Here is a 15,253-nt window from a genome sequence, read left to right as displayed (position 1 = left end):
CGATTGACACTGAGGAATTAATCATGAATAATATTCACTTAAGGTTATACATTTTTGTAAATAATCCCAGGAGTATTTCTTTTTTTAGTTTAAAAATTTGAAATTATTCAAAAATTTCACATGAAATTTTGCATACATTATTTATGCAAACCTGGGATGAAACATCAAAAAGTAATATAAAAAAATATTATTTTCTATTCTATATAAAGGACGTCGTGATCAATTTCATTACGAAATAATGTTAGTCACGGTTTTTTTTTGGGATTTGCGAATATTTTTCTTGTTTTCATAAAAAATGAAAATTTAATTTTTTTTAATTATCAAATTTGTTTTTGTCGGAATATTTAAATAATAATTATTATAATATTATTAACGTTTGCTATTATTTTTATAGCATTTTTTTACTTGCAACGTTTTTTTTTCTTTCTCTTTTTAACGAGATGAATTTGACAATTAGGATTTTGGATTGACATTTTTTTATTCTAATAAATTTAGAGAGACGAAAATAAAAATTTAAATTGTATTAATTGTAATGATAATAAAATTTATAAATTGTATGTTTTTTATCATTTGCAAGAAAGAAATAATTTTATGAGAGTTGAGTATGAGTTTTCGAAATTTAGCTTCTTGAGTGAAAATTCAAATTTTATTTGTAGTATTTAAAATTCAGACACTGTCTTATTTTAGGCATGAGTTTCCAAATTTTAATTTTGCTTTTTAATTTTTGTATATTTGTTTGTATCCAAGTAATGCCTTATTTTATTTATGAGTTTTGCTTTTTGACTTCAATTTTTGCATTTGGAATTTTTGCGAGGTTTTTATTATTTGTATATGAGTTTCCAAATTCAAGAGTTTTGCCTCGCAATTATTTTCTAATAAAATTTTTATTTGTTTTAGTTTTATTCCAATTTATTTCAAATTTTGAAATTCGATTTTCGCATTGAATATGAAGATAGGAGAGAAAAAGAGGAATTACATTCTGTAATGATAAAGGAAACAGAAAAAAAAAATGATGAAATGATTTGCAATTTTTGAAGAGAGAGAGAGAGGTCTATTGAGACTGACAATTTGCATAAATTATATGCCCCGTTATGATGTAGATCGAAGCACGTTCAATATTAACTAGAATCTGTCCGAACAAGAGATCAGAAGGAACATCTTGGAAGTCAAGTATGTCATGATGAAAGTTCTTAAAAAATCGTCTCTTAACAATTTTATAGTCAAATTTCTTGCCATGTCTATATTTATGTATTCGGAACGCGACTTCTAATTATTAAAAACTCTCGAGACAGAATAATTACGTAATTATGAGCTTCCAACGTTTCATAATGAATGAATCGATTCAAATGAGATATTTCTGATTTTTGAATGAAATTTTTGATTTCATTGAAAACATTTTCCATTTTTGATTTGAATGAAGAAGAAAATGAAATTATTTGAAGAATCATTTAAAGAAACTTGATGCAATATCTCTATTTTCTCTCCCCTACCTCTCTCACAATATCACTGCTAATTTCTTTTCAAAGATTGTCGCCTACTATTGACAATATACAAGAGAGGTGTAAAACGATTGAATTTCACGAGTCGTGATTCCTTTTCTTTTCTTTCTTTTTTTTTTTTTTTTTTTTATTTCTCCTGTCGTTACACTTTCGACGATCAATAATGGTGGTCACGTGCTCACACACCTATAACGATGCAGCATGACATATTTTGTATGCTACACTGTTGCTCTGCGCCTGGCCAAACCTATCGATTGTTTTTTCTCCGACAAAGCCTTTTTCAAAGGATTACCGATGGAAAATTGACTAAATTTTATTCGACCTCAATTATTCCCACTTAGGTTGTTGAGGTTCTTTTTTTTCGAAAAGAGGAGAAAAAGGTTTTTTTTTTTCTAAAAGAAGAAAGAGAGTAAAAGAGGAAACACTTTAAAAATTGTGTTTTCAACCACGTGAATTGACAAAGAGAAAATATTTACTCTATTTGAATGTAGTTATTTGCTTTCGGTTTCCATTTAATTTTATCTCGTGGTGAGATTATTATTGAACATTGTTTTAAGGAGATTGTTTTCCGTAATTTAATTGTTTTGCATCTTCTTTTTCTGTTTTTTTATATACTTTGGCGACAGTGGGTAAAGAATTTTGAATTAAACTTTTTGTTTCCTTATCTTTATTCTTGTATAGTCTTGAATTTTTTGCATTTCTATCTTCAACTCTTGTATTCTATTCTTTGTACTTAATTTTATGCATTTTTGCAATTTAGCAATTTTGCATTCTTGTACTTTTGCGAATTTTTGAGCGAGAGCTTCTTTCTTGGGATGATTTAATTTTTCTGCAGCAGATTAATTAACAAGTGCTTGTTTGTTTTCTTCTTTGATCATTAAAAGGGTGGTAGTAAAGATACTCTAAATTAAAAGTTTCATTCTCTTCATTTCTTTTCTTTTGCTTTTTTTTCTTTTTACCCTTGTTCTCAACATCTTTTTGCTTTCTCTCAACTTTTTCTTTCTTTACTGATTTTGGTGCTTTATTTGTTTCTTTATCCTCGACATCTTTTTTTTATTTCTCACGCTTTGCTTCTACTTTTTCTTCTTTATTTTTATCTGCAGCATCTTTTCCTGCTTTTTTTTGGTTTTAACAACTTCCTTTGCACTTTTATGTTTATCTGCAACAGCTTTTTCTTTTACTTTATTTGCAGCATCTTCTTTTTCTTTAGTAGATGCATTTTCTTCTGTTTCTTTATTTTTAGTAGCTTTCTTGAGTTAGTTATGTTTGCTGGCATCTTTTTCTTTTTTATCTTCTTCTAAAACAAGTTTCTTTGCTCTTTTATCTTTATTTGTAGCTTCTTTTTCTGTTTCTCTATTAGCAGCATCTTCTTGTTCAACATCTTTCTTTGTACTTTTATCTTTATCTGAATCATCTTTGTTTTTAACATCTTAAACTGCTGTTTTACCTTTATCTGCAGCTTGCTTTTCTGTTTCTTTATTAGCAGCATCATCATGTTTTTCTTCAACATCTTCTTTTGCTGCATACTGCAGATAAAAATAATAGTCTTTATTTGCAGCATCTTCCTATTCAACATCTTTCTTTGCACTTTTATTTTTATCTGCAACATCTTCTTTTTCTTTATCATCAGCATCTTTTTCTGTTTCTTTATCTTTAGCATCTTTCTTGAATCTTTTATTTTTACTTGCAACCTTTTTTTTATCTTCTTCTCAATCAACTTCTTTACTCTTTTATCTTTATCTGCAGTAACTTTTTCTTCATTAGCAACATCTTTCTTTGCACTTTTATCTCTATCTGCAGCATCTTCCTCTTTAACATCTTTCCTTGCTCTTTTATCTTTATCTGTAGCATCTTATTCTGTTTCTTTATTAGCAGCATCTTTTTCTGTTTCTCTATTAGCAGCATCTTTTTCTGTTTCTTTATTAACAGAACCTTCTTCTGTTTCTTTTTTAGCAGCATCTTTTGCTTCAACATCTCTCTTATCATTTTTATCCTTATCTGCAGCAACTTGTTCTGCATTATTTTTTAATTTTTAGATAGTGATGCATTAACATATTACATTTTTCTTAAATTTCAAAACTGCGATGCCTAAATTAAGACAAGAGAAGACATAAATTTTAAATTCTGAATAAAAATTTATTCAAAAATAAAAAAAAAATTAAAATTTATTCTAAATAAAAATTTTTCCTAAAAGCAGTTATTAAAAGTTATTAAATGTTATTAAAAGATCTTAAAAGTTCTTAAAAGTTCGTTATTAGTTTTAATGTTGTTGCATTCCTTTAAAAAAAAATTGATTTAATTTAACTTGTTTATAATTCACGTTCGCTGGGATAAAAAGTCATTTGGGGGCAATTTTTCAATATAGAAATATGAAAATTTGCCGTTTATTTGGTATATGCACCAAAATGCAATTGTGGAGTTTTTGGCGTCATCACGATAAAGGCTTGCGCTTGCAAAAAAACTCTGGGGAAATTAGAAAAAGAACAGCCCCGTTGAGAATTTTACAACCTTTTTTTCCCCATTCACGATTAACTGAATAATCTCATCAAATTTTTTAATTTATTAATTTTTTTGTTTTGGTTTAATTATTATCCTATTATTGATAAGCACTTAACGTTTTCTTTCTTTTTCTAAACTCTTCAATTGCATTTAATGCCTTTTTTCCCTGTGTTTACGAATATTATCTTTTTTTTCGGTTTATAATTAATTAATCAAAAACCAAAAAAAATTTTAATCGAAAATTAAAATTGAAGAACATTTTAATTTAATTTTTTTTGTAATAATTTGAATTTATATTAATATCCGAATTTTGAAAGGAGAAATAATTTCTTTTTCCCATTGGGATTTTTTATCCGATCGATTTTGTGTCTATATAAAAGAAATAAAAATCCTTTTTTAATAGTCGATTTTACTGTGTATTTTTTTGTTTGTTCTTTTTATATTCGTGGATAATTTGAATTTTTTTGAGTGGTGGTTTTTATGAGTATATGAAAGAGAGATGGTAACAAAAAAAAAATTCCCAGTCCTTTTATCGAGGAGTTTTTTTCTCTCTAGTTTTTTCTTTTCCATTTTGTTACTGGTGTGACTGTTTAAGAAAAATAACCTGAACGTAATAGTTATGATCTCGTATAAGCTGGCGCGCAAATGTCCGCTATATCTATTTTTGCTGGCCATGAATAATGTATCCTGGCCTTTTTGGTGTATCAACAAAAATTTCCAATTGTTACACGAGAGATAATCTACGAGAGGCTCTCTTTATTCTTTCACCAAGTTCTCGTATGTCGTAAAAGTTATTTGGATTGAGAAAAATGGCCCTATAAACTTTTACAATTTCTCTCACATTTTTCATATATTATTATGAGATGTTTCTTTTTCTCGAATTTCTGCGCAACAGAAAGTTTAGGAGTAAAATGTTAAAATTAATTATTTGAAATTCGAGTAATAATTTAATAAATTGTAATTAATAATTAATATTTAATATCCATTTTTTTGTGAATAATTTTTTTGAATAACAATTTTTTCCAATTATTATTTTTTTGTAATAATTACTTTTTCCAATAATTATTTTTTCTACATTTATTCTTTTCAATAATTATTTTTGTCAATAACTTTTTTTCAATAACAATTTTTTCCAATAACTATTTTTTCAATAACTATTCTTTTGAATAATTAATTTTGTTAATAATTTTTTTTTTTTGTCAATAACTATTTTGCATTAAGAAATATTAATGTGGAAAAAAATCTATTGACCTCAAGCGGAAAAAAATGTGAATAATTTCCAGACCATGAAAATGAATTGTGTAAAAATAAAATTTCGAGAAACAAAAGAGGAAATTGAAAGTCTTACGAAAGATGGATGTAAACACGTAATCGAATGAATGTAACAATTTTTCTTTTAACCGGAAGAACTTGTAGTCTGGTGGCTATGAAAAAAAAATGATAATCCAAATAACTTTTACTTATTGATTTTTCTTTCTGATATTTAACAAAAAAAAAAAAAAAAAGAATAAAATTAACTGGTAACATATAATTGGTGCTTCATTAAACGTATATGTTCAATTGAACGATTTCGCATTATAAGGAAAAGGGTAATTTTTTTTTCTAATTGAATCTCGTAATTTGTAATGTGTATAACCTCGATATATAGTCGTAAGCAATTTTATAGCTTTCTGACTCAGCGAGCGATATTTCACTCTAATGTCAGGAATATTGAGACGCAGCTTCCTGATTTATGTATATAAATGTGTGTAATGTGTGAAGCCAATAATCATGCTTTCTATATATATATGTATATCCTCGTGTCTCAAGTGTTTTAAAACCACTCTGTGACTGTCCATTTCGATCAAATTACTATTATTATTTATAGATTATCAAATCTCGACCGTAGTTTTTACGGAAAAAATATTCTTTAATATTTTTTAATTCAGGAAAGACGTTTGATAAATATTTAGAAAATTTTTTAAGTTTCCAGAAGGCGAAAGTTTTTCGACAATCAAGTAATTCGTAAATCTATAAATTAGTAAATTACACAGCAAATTGATTAGAGAATAAATGAATTAGTAAATTAAATAGTAAAATTAATTAGGAAATTAATTAATTAAGTATCAAATGAATTATTTACTAAATTAAGTCGCAAATTAATAAGTAAATTAAACAGCAACTTAATTATAAAACTAATTAATTAGTAAACTATGTATCAAGTTAATTAGAAAATCAATTAATAAATTTACAGATTGGTAAATTAAGTAATAAATTTACCAATTAGTAAATTAAGTGAAAAATCAATTAATAAATTTACTGATTAGTAAATTAAGTAAAATATTAATTAATAAATTTACTGATTAGTAAATTAAGTACCAAATTAAGTAATAAATTTACCAATTAGTAAATTAAGTAGAAAATAAATTAATAAATTTACTGATTAGTAAATTAAGTAGCAAATGAAGTAATAAATTTATCAATTACTAAATTAAGTAACAAATGAAATAATAGATTTACTGATTAATAAATTAATTAGATAATTAATTAGGAAATTAAGTAATTAGTAAATAAAGTAGAAAATTAATTTTTAAATTAACATATTAATAAACTAAGTGGCAAATAAATTAATTAGTAAATTGAATAATTAATAAACTAAGTGGCAAATAAATTAATTAGTAAATTGAATAATTAATAAACTAAGTGGCAAATAAATTAATTGGTAAATTAAATAATTAATAAAATAAGTAGCAAAGTAATTAGAAAATCAAATAGTAAATTTACTGTTTAGTAAATTATTTTTGAAATAAACTAATTAGTAAACTGAGTAGTAAATTTATTTGAAAATAAATCAATTATTAATTAATAATTAATTATTTACTGATTAGTAAATTAAGTAGTAAATAAAGTAATAAATTTACCAATTATTAAATTAATTAGCACTTTAATTAGGAATTTAAGTAATTAGTAAAGAAAGTAGCAAATTAATTTTCAAATTAACTAATTAATAAACTAATTAAGTAGCAAATTAATTAATTGGTAATTTAAGTAATTACTAAACTGAGTAAAAAAGTAATTAGAAAATCAGTTAATATATTTACTGATTAATTTAATTTTGAAATTAATTAATAAATTTTCTGATTAGTAAATTAAGTAGCAAATAAAGTAATAAATTTACTAATTAGTAAATTAAGTAGAAAATTAATTAATAAATTTACTAATTATTAAATTAATAATTAGCAATAAAATAGTAAATAAATTATATTTGTAAATATTCATCAAACGAATTTCGCAATTTAAAAAAAAAATAAAATAAAATTACAAAAAAAAGCTATTTTGTCACTATTGGTCAATCGTACGTTTCGCTATTTTATTTTTTTTTTCGATTAATAATTACGACAAACTTTGCATTACACACTTTTTCTCGCTTTCGTGCATTTTTTTCATTTTCTTTTTTTCTTCTCTATTTGCTTAAATACAAAATTTCTACAATTATTTCAACAATTTCTTGTAAATTGAAGAAAAAGAAAACACTAGACTTATCGCGTGACTTAAAATTAGGGCTATATACACATCATCTTCATTTTTTTTTCTAAATAAGTATCGTGTGCCTTTTATTTTAATTTAATAAAGCGCATTATTTTCTTTTTTTATTATTATTATTTATTAATATGTCAACGGATTTTTTTTCTTGAATATATATATTCATTTTTTTTTTGGATTTAAATTTGCGATCCACTAAACGTCTTTATATTATTTACTCATATATATAATATAATTTCTTTATATTAAAGTCTCATTATTACTGCTTTTTTTGTATCACTATTTGATTTCTTTTTATTACCGATAAGCAGGCAGCAAACGAAAGTGTTCCCCCTTTTAATCATTACATCAGTCTAACACGATTTCTCGTTTATGAGTTTTACTCGATTTTTTTTATTAATTTTTTCTTTTGTTTTTTGGACTCATCAAATATTTGGGAATATCGAATTATTTCTCATTGGATTCTCGAGGAAAAATTGGTTTTTTATATTAAAGTATTTAAAAATATAGTTTTTAAATTTTTTTACTAGTTGGTATTTTTACTATAAATTACCGTTTTTTACCCTCTTTTTTTAAAAATTATTTTTTTTAATATTTGGAAATAGGAAAATTGATGTAGAATTTTTTTTACATTATTAAAACTGTTGGAAAATTGGAAATTGAATTAGATTTTTTTATTGATTAAACAAAATATTTTTTCGATTAAATAGACTTTTAGAGTTTGATTAAGATTCTTAATTATTAATTCTATTAATTATAATAATTGTAATAATAATAATTAATTAATTAGACTTCTATATTTTCTTCAATTTTATTCTTTTCTCAGCGTATTTTTTTAAAATTTATTTTTAACTGTTAATTATAATAACAATTATAATTAGTACTAATTATAATTAATTAATACAATTTCTATTTAGTCAATTTTATTCTTTTCTCAGCCTATTAATTTTTTTTATTACAATTAATTAATTGTTTTATTAATATTACAATTTCTATACTTTGTTGAATTTTCTTTCTTTCAAAGTATTAATTTTTTATTTAGTTTTAGAAAATTTGGAAGTTTTCTGTTTTAAAGAATTTAAAGGGAAAATTTTCCTTTTTTTTACGAAAATAGAAATATTTATTGAACATTTGATTAAAGAGGAAATTTTTTTTTTACAGGGACAGAGATGTTGAAGAAGACAGTGAGGGAGAGATTTGGTGAGTAGATATTTATACATTTAATTATAAATATTAGGAATTGAGAAATATCTTCGAGATTCCAACGAGATTTCGAAAAACTGTGCAAATTTTTCGTTTTTAATTTTCAATATTCAAATTTATTCGTCGAGTAAAACTTTGGTCTCATAAATTTTCGTGAAAAATTTCAGCGAATTTTTTTTACAGTAAATTGTTAAATTATAGAGATTGAATTTATTTAGTTATTATTTATTTCGACTTATTCAATTTATTAATTATTTAATTATAATAATTATTATAATTTAGTAAATTGAAATTGTTGAAATAAATTGAAAAAATTTGTAAGTTCAATTATAATTAAATTTTTACATAATAATTTTATAATACTATAAAATTAATTTTAGTATTAGAACTTTTATTTTTATTTGTATTTATTTAATAAATAAATATGAAGTATATTTTTTACAATAGATTAGAATATAAAAATTACTATTTAAATTTTCCCAGGAATAATTAAATGTGAATAAAAAAATTTTTAAATTTAAATTTAATTTAAAAATAAACTTTAAAGTTTAAATTAAATAAATTTCTTTAGATTTTTCTAAAAAAATTTTTTTTTTAAATTCGGTGAAATTTTTCACGTTCAATTTTATTTTTTTTTAATCGTTGCACAGTAAAATTTGAAAAGTAACCAAGAAGCAAAAAATACTCGATACTGAATCAAAGAGAAGTGTTTTTCTTATATAGAAGAGGGTAAAAAATTTTCCATTTCAATCATCAGAAAAAAAATTCGTCGAGTATTTTTTACTGTTTTTTTTTTTTTTTTTTTCATTGGTCGAGAGATTGTATAGCTGAGAGTTGAAAGTTATATAGGGGGATTGGGGGGAGAGGGAGGAAGATATAGAAGAAAAGCTCCTTCGATGCAAGCCCATAAAAGTCTCGATTTTTAAAAGTGTTATGACTCTAAGAATATAAATACGATGATTCTCTAAAATTTACAATAAGGAAGTATGTAAGATTTTTTTTTCTTTTAGATTTTAAAAGTCTACTGAGAATATTATTATAGTTAAGTAGGTATAGAGTAAATACGATATACAAGAGCAAGAAAAGAGCGACAGAATGTAAAAAAAAAGAAAAAGAAAGAAGGAAGAAAAATTAGAAAAAAAGGGAAATTAATTGTTCTTTTTTTTTATTAAAGCGGCAGTCGATATCCGGAAGATAAACTATTATAGTCGTTTAATAGTCTTTTATCGATACTAAATCCACACTCTATTGCACTTTTCAGCCGTTTGCCTAGTTTTAAGCATTTATTATTATTATTATTTTATTATGAAACTAAAATTCTACTAAAAAAAAACTCAAAGTCTTTGATTTTTCTTTTATATTAATAGAATTTATTTTTTTATATATTAAATACTTTTATCAGACTATAATTTATATATTATAGCTGGATATCGATTGATGCATTTTTTTTTATTATTATTATTGTACCACCCAGACTGTGGATTTTCGCTTTTTCTCTTCATTTGAATTTTAGTTGGAAAAATATTATACAGAGAGGAGAAGAGATGATGAGTTGAAAGATGAGCAGAATATTTATAGGGAGATTTTTCCGCAAACTGGAAATTTTCTAAAGTCTAATCGAACGATTATGATTTAATTACGCAAACAGTGAAATTTACCTTCACAGATAATTTACTTTTACTTTTTTTTTCTCTTTTTATTCTCTTCTTAACTTTATTTCTCTCCTTTATTTCATCTATTTTCATCTATTTTCATCTATTTTTTTCTATTAAATAAAAAATATTTTTTTAAATTAAATAAATATTTGCCTAAAACCGAAAGTTGTGAAATATTAATAATAATTTATAAAAAAAAATTGAAAATTAAAAAATAAATTAAAAAAAGCAGTTAATTAAAACATTTTTCAAGGGAAGTATTTTTTCATTTTAACTGAAAATTAATTTAGGTGAAAAATTTCCTTTTTCAATAAAGTTGAAAAATAATTTTGAATTCGGAAAAAGAAATTGCCTTTTTTTGAAATCCTTTGCGCCCACAAAAAGGGTTAAATTAAATTTAAATTTAAAATAAAGAACTTGTCAACATTGCGCAGAACCTCGAAAATTCGCATTCAGAATAGAAATTTATTTAAATTCATTGAAATAAATGCAAAGCTCGAGGAGCATTTGAATATTTTTATATGTAAAATTTTAATTGTTGTTGAAAAAGCATTTTTTTGAAAATTATTTTTCATTTTCTATTTTTTACTTTTCTTTAGAATTTCTTTTTGTAAGTTTCAATTCTAAATGATAATTATAATAATAATGACGATAAAAAAACTCTAAAAGAAATAAAAATTAAATTATAAAACAAAAAAAATAATTAAATAATTAAAGTGATATAAAAAAAAATATTAATATCAATGATAATAATAATAAAGAGTAATAATAATAAATAAAAAAAACTTGCTATCACGAAAAATTTACATACAATATTTCATAAAAATGTCAGAAAAAAAATAAAAAGAGAAAAAAAAACTTTAGAAATTTCCATTTGCATTGAGGTTGTTGAAAAAAGCGGGTATTGCGAGTGGAGGCCAAGAATTTTGATCGCGAGGAACGTAAAAAGTAGACGACAATGATGATAAAATATTCTAAATAGACATATCCAACCGCAATGATAGATATAAAATATCCCTTTTTCTATAGACATTTTCTAAATTATTATTTTCATTTCTCCCCATTGTTATTTTCATTTTCATTATTTCACTATTTTTTTTTCTTATTCATTTATTTAGATTTTAACTAATAAATATATCATTGTGTTTCTTTTATTTTTTTTTCTTTTTTTTAAATTGTTGTTCATCTATTTTGTACACACTTGTTTGAGCACCTCTATTTTTCTAACATCGAATCTGTTTTACGCCCCCCCCCCCCCCCCTTCTCTATTTATTTTCTTTTTTTCTTCCTAAAACACAAATATTTTTTTTTCTCTCCCTAAAGAATTGAGCTTTCCATGATTTTTTTTCGAGTTTATTTTTCATGAGGTTTTTGTTTTTATTTTTTGTTTGTTAATAATATACAAACAGAAAATTTCCTCTACTTAATAAGCGTCCTCTCGCAATTTACGAAAAACGTAAAATTCTCCGGTATATAAGCGATTTATCAAATTTTATTTAATAATAATTATTAATGTTTTATTAATGAGAAATTGGCATTTTTTTTTATCAATTATTGCAATTTATTAGCAATTAATTAATTAATTAATCTATTGACATTTAATTAGTAATTTATTTGCAATTAATTAGTAATTTGTTATATATTAATTAGTAATTTGATATTAATTAATTAGTAATTTATTATCAATTAATAATTAGGTAATTAATTAGACAAAAAATTTTCTAAATATTAATTACCAATACATTAGTAATTAATTAGCAATATATTAGTAATTAATTAGTAACTTTTTAGCAATTTATTATCAATTAATTAATTAAAAATTTATTAGATTGGATCTTCACTGAATATTAATTAGCAATAAATTAGTAGTTAATTAGTAACTCATTAGCAATTAATTGGCCATTAATTATTAATTAATGTCAATTGATTAAAAAAAATTAATTGCTATCGGATTTGAGAATTAAATTTATTTTTATTTTTGCTTGCAAAAACAAAATTTTTTTTTAAATGCCTTGTTTTTTAATTTTTTTACTGTAACGAACTGTTTAATTAAAGCTAGCGTTTCTAACATTTTGGCGGAATATAACGAACTGTCCACAAAATGAGGACAAAACAAAAGCGGATATGCTCCTGTTAGTACTGCCGTAAAAATGACTCAATGAGTATTTTTTTTTCTTTAATTCACTAATATTTATATGTCGCATTTCTAAAAAAATAATTATTTTCGACCAATATTTTTTTCTTCCCTCATTTTTCAATAAATATTGATCTTATATTCTTTACTAAAAACGCGTAAAAAATTTCACACAATTCACTGCTTTCTTTTTGCTTTTTTTCTGGATGCGATCGTTGTATCAAATCGTTGTATTTTATAGCACAATAATAATAATAATTAATTAGTTTAATGGTGTTTTTTTGTTATCGTTTCTTATAATTAATGAGAGATGATTAATGATTGAAATAACAAAAGAAATCATATTTTTTTTTCATCATTAAAAAAAGTAATTATTTATAAAAAACAAATATAAAAATTGCAAAATAATCGCAATAAATACATGAAATAAATTACAATAAATAAATTATTGACGTAGACAATAAATAAAATTTGCGTAAATTTTTTTTTTTTGGTTTAAATTATACACAATAAATAAATAATACAATCGGAGAAAGTATAAAATAAAAATTGTACAAATTAAATATTTGGTAATTCTTTCCTTTGCTAATAAATATTTTTTTTTCAAGTAATAAATAATTGAGTAAAATAATTATTTTTATAGTTAAATACTATAAAAATACAATCGACGACATTTATAAAAATTTTTTTTGCTAAATAATGACTAGTTGGAATTGTAATTAATTTATTAATTCATGGATTTTTTTTGGAATTTGTTTAAATGACTAGTTGAATAAATATATAAATATATATATAATCGATGAATTAATAATTAATTTAATATTTCTAAAAAAAATTCGCTAAATAAATATAGTGACTAGGCAAATGAATACAGTTGTTGTCAATAATAAACTAAATTATACTAATTTAAATACTTAAATAATAATATACTAATTAAAATAGTTAAATAATACTATTTTTTAATATTAATTTTTCATTTATTTGTAAATAAACTTATAAATAAATTTATAAATAAATTTATAAACAAATTTATAAATAGATCTATAAACAAATTTATAAATAAACTAATAAATAAATTAACTTAATATAATTAATTCGAATTACAATTAAATGAATTTAATAAATTATCAAGTAATTCTTGTCGATTAAATTAACAGAATTAAATAATAAATGATCGTGAATGATGACAATGACAAAAATTAATTGCTCTCGTATTTACAAAAATGACGTCCTTGCTTTCTTTTTCGGTGTTTATTGACTAATTAATTTAAAAATTAATTTAAAATATCGAATGTTATTGCAAAATTTTATTGCTCATCGCGATTTCAATTTTTTTCATTATTTTAATATTGCATTAATTTCTACTCTCTATCTCTTAACTTTTGTGGTATTTTTTTCTCTTCTCACAAATTTTTTTTTTTAATTTGGCGCGATTTAAAGGAAAAATCCGGCATTTTAAAAAATTTTCCCAAGAGTTTCGGAAGCAATTTTTTTTAAATATTTTTCTCTCCCTTCACAAACATCATATTGTAACAACTTGTATTTGAATAATATAAACACAGTTTTTATTCCACTTAGAAGGCAATAAGATCAAACTTTTGGGTTTGATAGGAAAATTTTCTTTTTTTTCTTTTTGTACTTCTAAGATAAATCTAAGACGAATTTGAGTAAAATTTTCATTTATTCGTAAATTTTGAGCATATGGGAAAGAACTATCAAAAAAAAATAATTTTTTATCATCTTTTTTGGAACTTGGATGATTTTGATAGTCTTTCTCATTGAGTATTGTTTTCATTTGTTTAAACAACACATTTTTTTTGACATAGAAATTTATCACAAATTTTTTTTAATGCCCTACATACTACAAACTCTGGTATATTAAGAATATAATAATATAATAATTGAACATCACAAAACTTTTTTTTTTTATTGAGTATAACAATATTTATCGATTACCATTGGTTTTCTCACTTTTTTTTCTTGTTGGTTAATTATATACTATTTTTAAAATGGTAATGTCTTTTTATTTGTTTTTTTTTTGGTGTTTTTTCTCTTAGGCTATCAAAAAGTATCTTAGGAAATTTGGTTCTGAAACTCTTGAGATTTGAGGGGGGGAAACAGAGGAGATAAAAAAATAAAGTAAAAGCGTATTAGCGGCGAATAATTTTACCTACTGTACATGCAGTGATATTATTTCTTTTTTTTTTGGCTATTTAGCTTTATAAAAGTTTGGTTAATAGGAGATCACCGTGAGATCAGTGTTGCTTTCAGCAACTTGGCGCGATCTCTAAGCTTCAACGATTTAAAAATAGTAATATTGTCTCCCTTTTCTCAACTCGAATAATTTTCAACATTATTTTTCGAAAAAAAAAATTCTTTGCAATATTATTTCAAATTTTTTTCATTTTTTACTTGAAAAAAAAATGTTTAATTTTTGTTTTAGAATTTCTTTTCAACGCATTTCAAAATAGAAATTTAATTTAATTTAAATTATTAATTACTTTCATTTAAATAAATTATTAATTAGGTTAATTTAAATAAATTATTAATTTATTTAATTTAAATAAATTATTTATTTATTTAATTTAAATAAATTATTTATTCATTTAATTTAAATTAATAAATTAAATAAAAAGAATTCAACAATTGGATAAATAAATTTCAATTTTCAAATAAATTTAATTTAATCATTAATTAACTTTTCATTAATTAATTCATTCGTTCAATCAATATATAAAATT

General features: G+C 22.7%; 1 long non-coding RNA gene across 1 annotated transcript in view; it reads left to right on the top strand.

Annotated features, from left to right (window-relative positions):
* LOC122506916 overlaps positions 1 to 15,253 on the top strand; it is an 87,887-nt gene that overhangs the window by 41,084 nt on the left and 31,550 nt on the right. The window contains exon 2 of the long non-coding RNA XR_006302049.1: positions 8,682 to 8,720. This is a non-coding gene — a long non-coding RNA (uncharacterized LOC122506916). The remainder of the gene's footprint in view (positions 1 to 8,681; positions 8,721 to 15,253) is intronic.

This window comes from Leptopilina heterotoma, unplaced genomic scaffold (assembly GCF_015476425.1).
Source record: "Leptopilina heterotoma isolate Lh14 unplaced genomic scaffold, ASM1547642v1 Lhet_114, whole genome shotgun sequence".
NCBI classification, from domain to species: domain Eukaryota; kingdom Metazoa; phylum Arthropoda; class Insecta; order Hymenoptera; family Figitidae; genus Leptopilina; species Leptopilina heterotoma.
The sequence above is the reverse complement of the archived record's forward strand: the minus strand, read 5'-3'. Positions and strand labels throughout refer to the sequence as shown.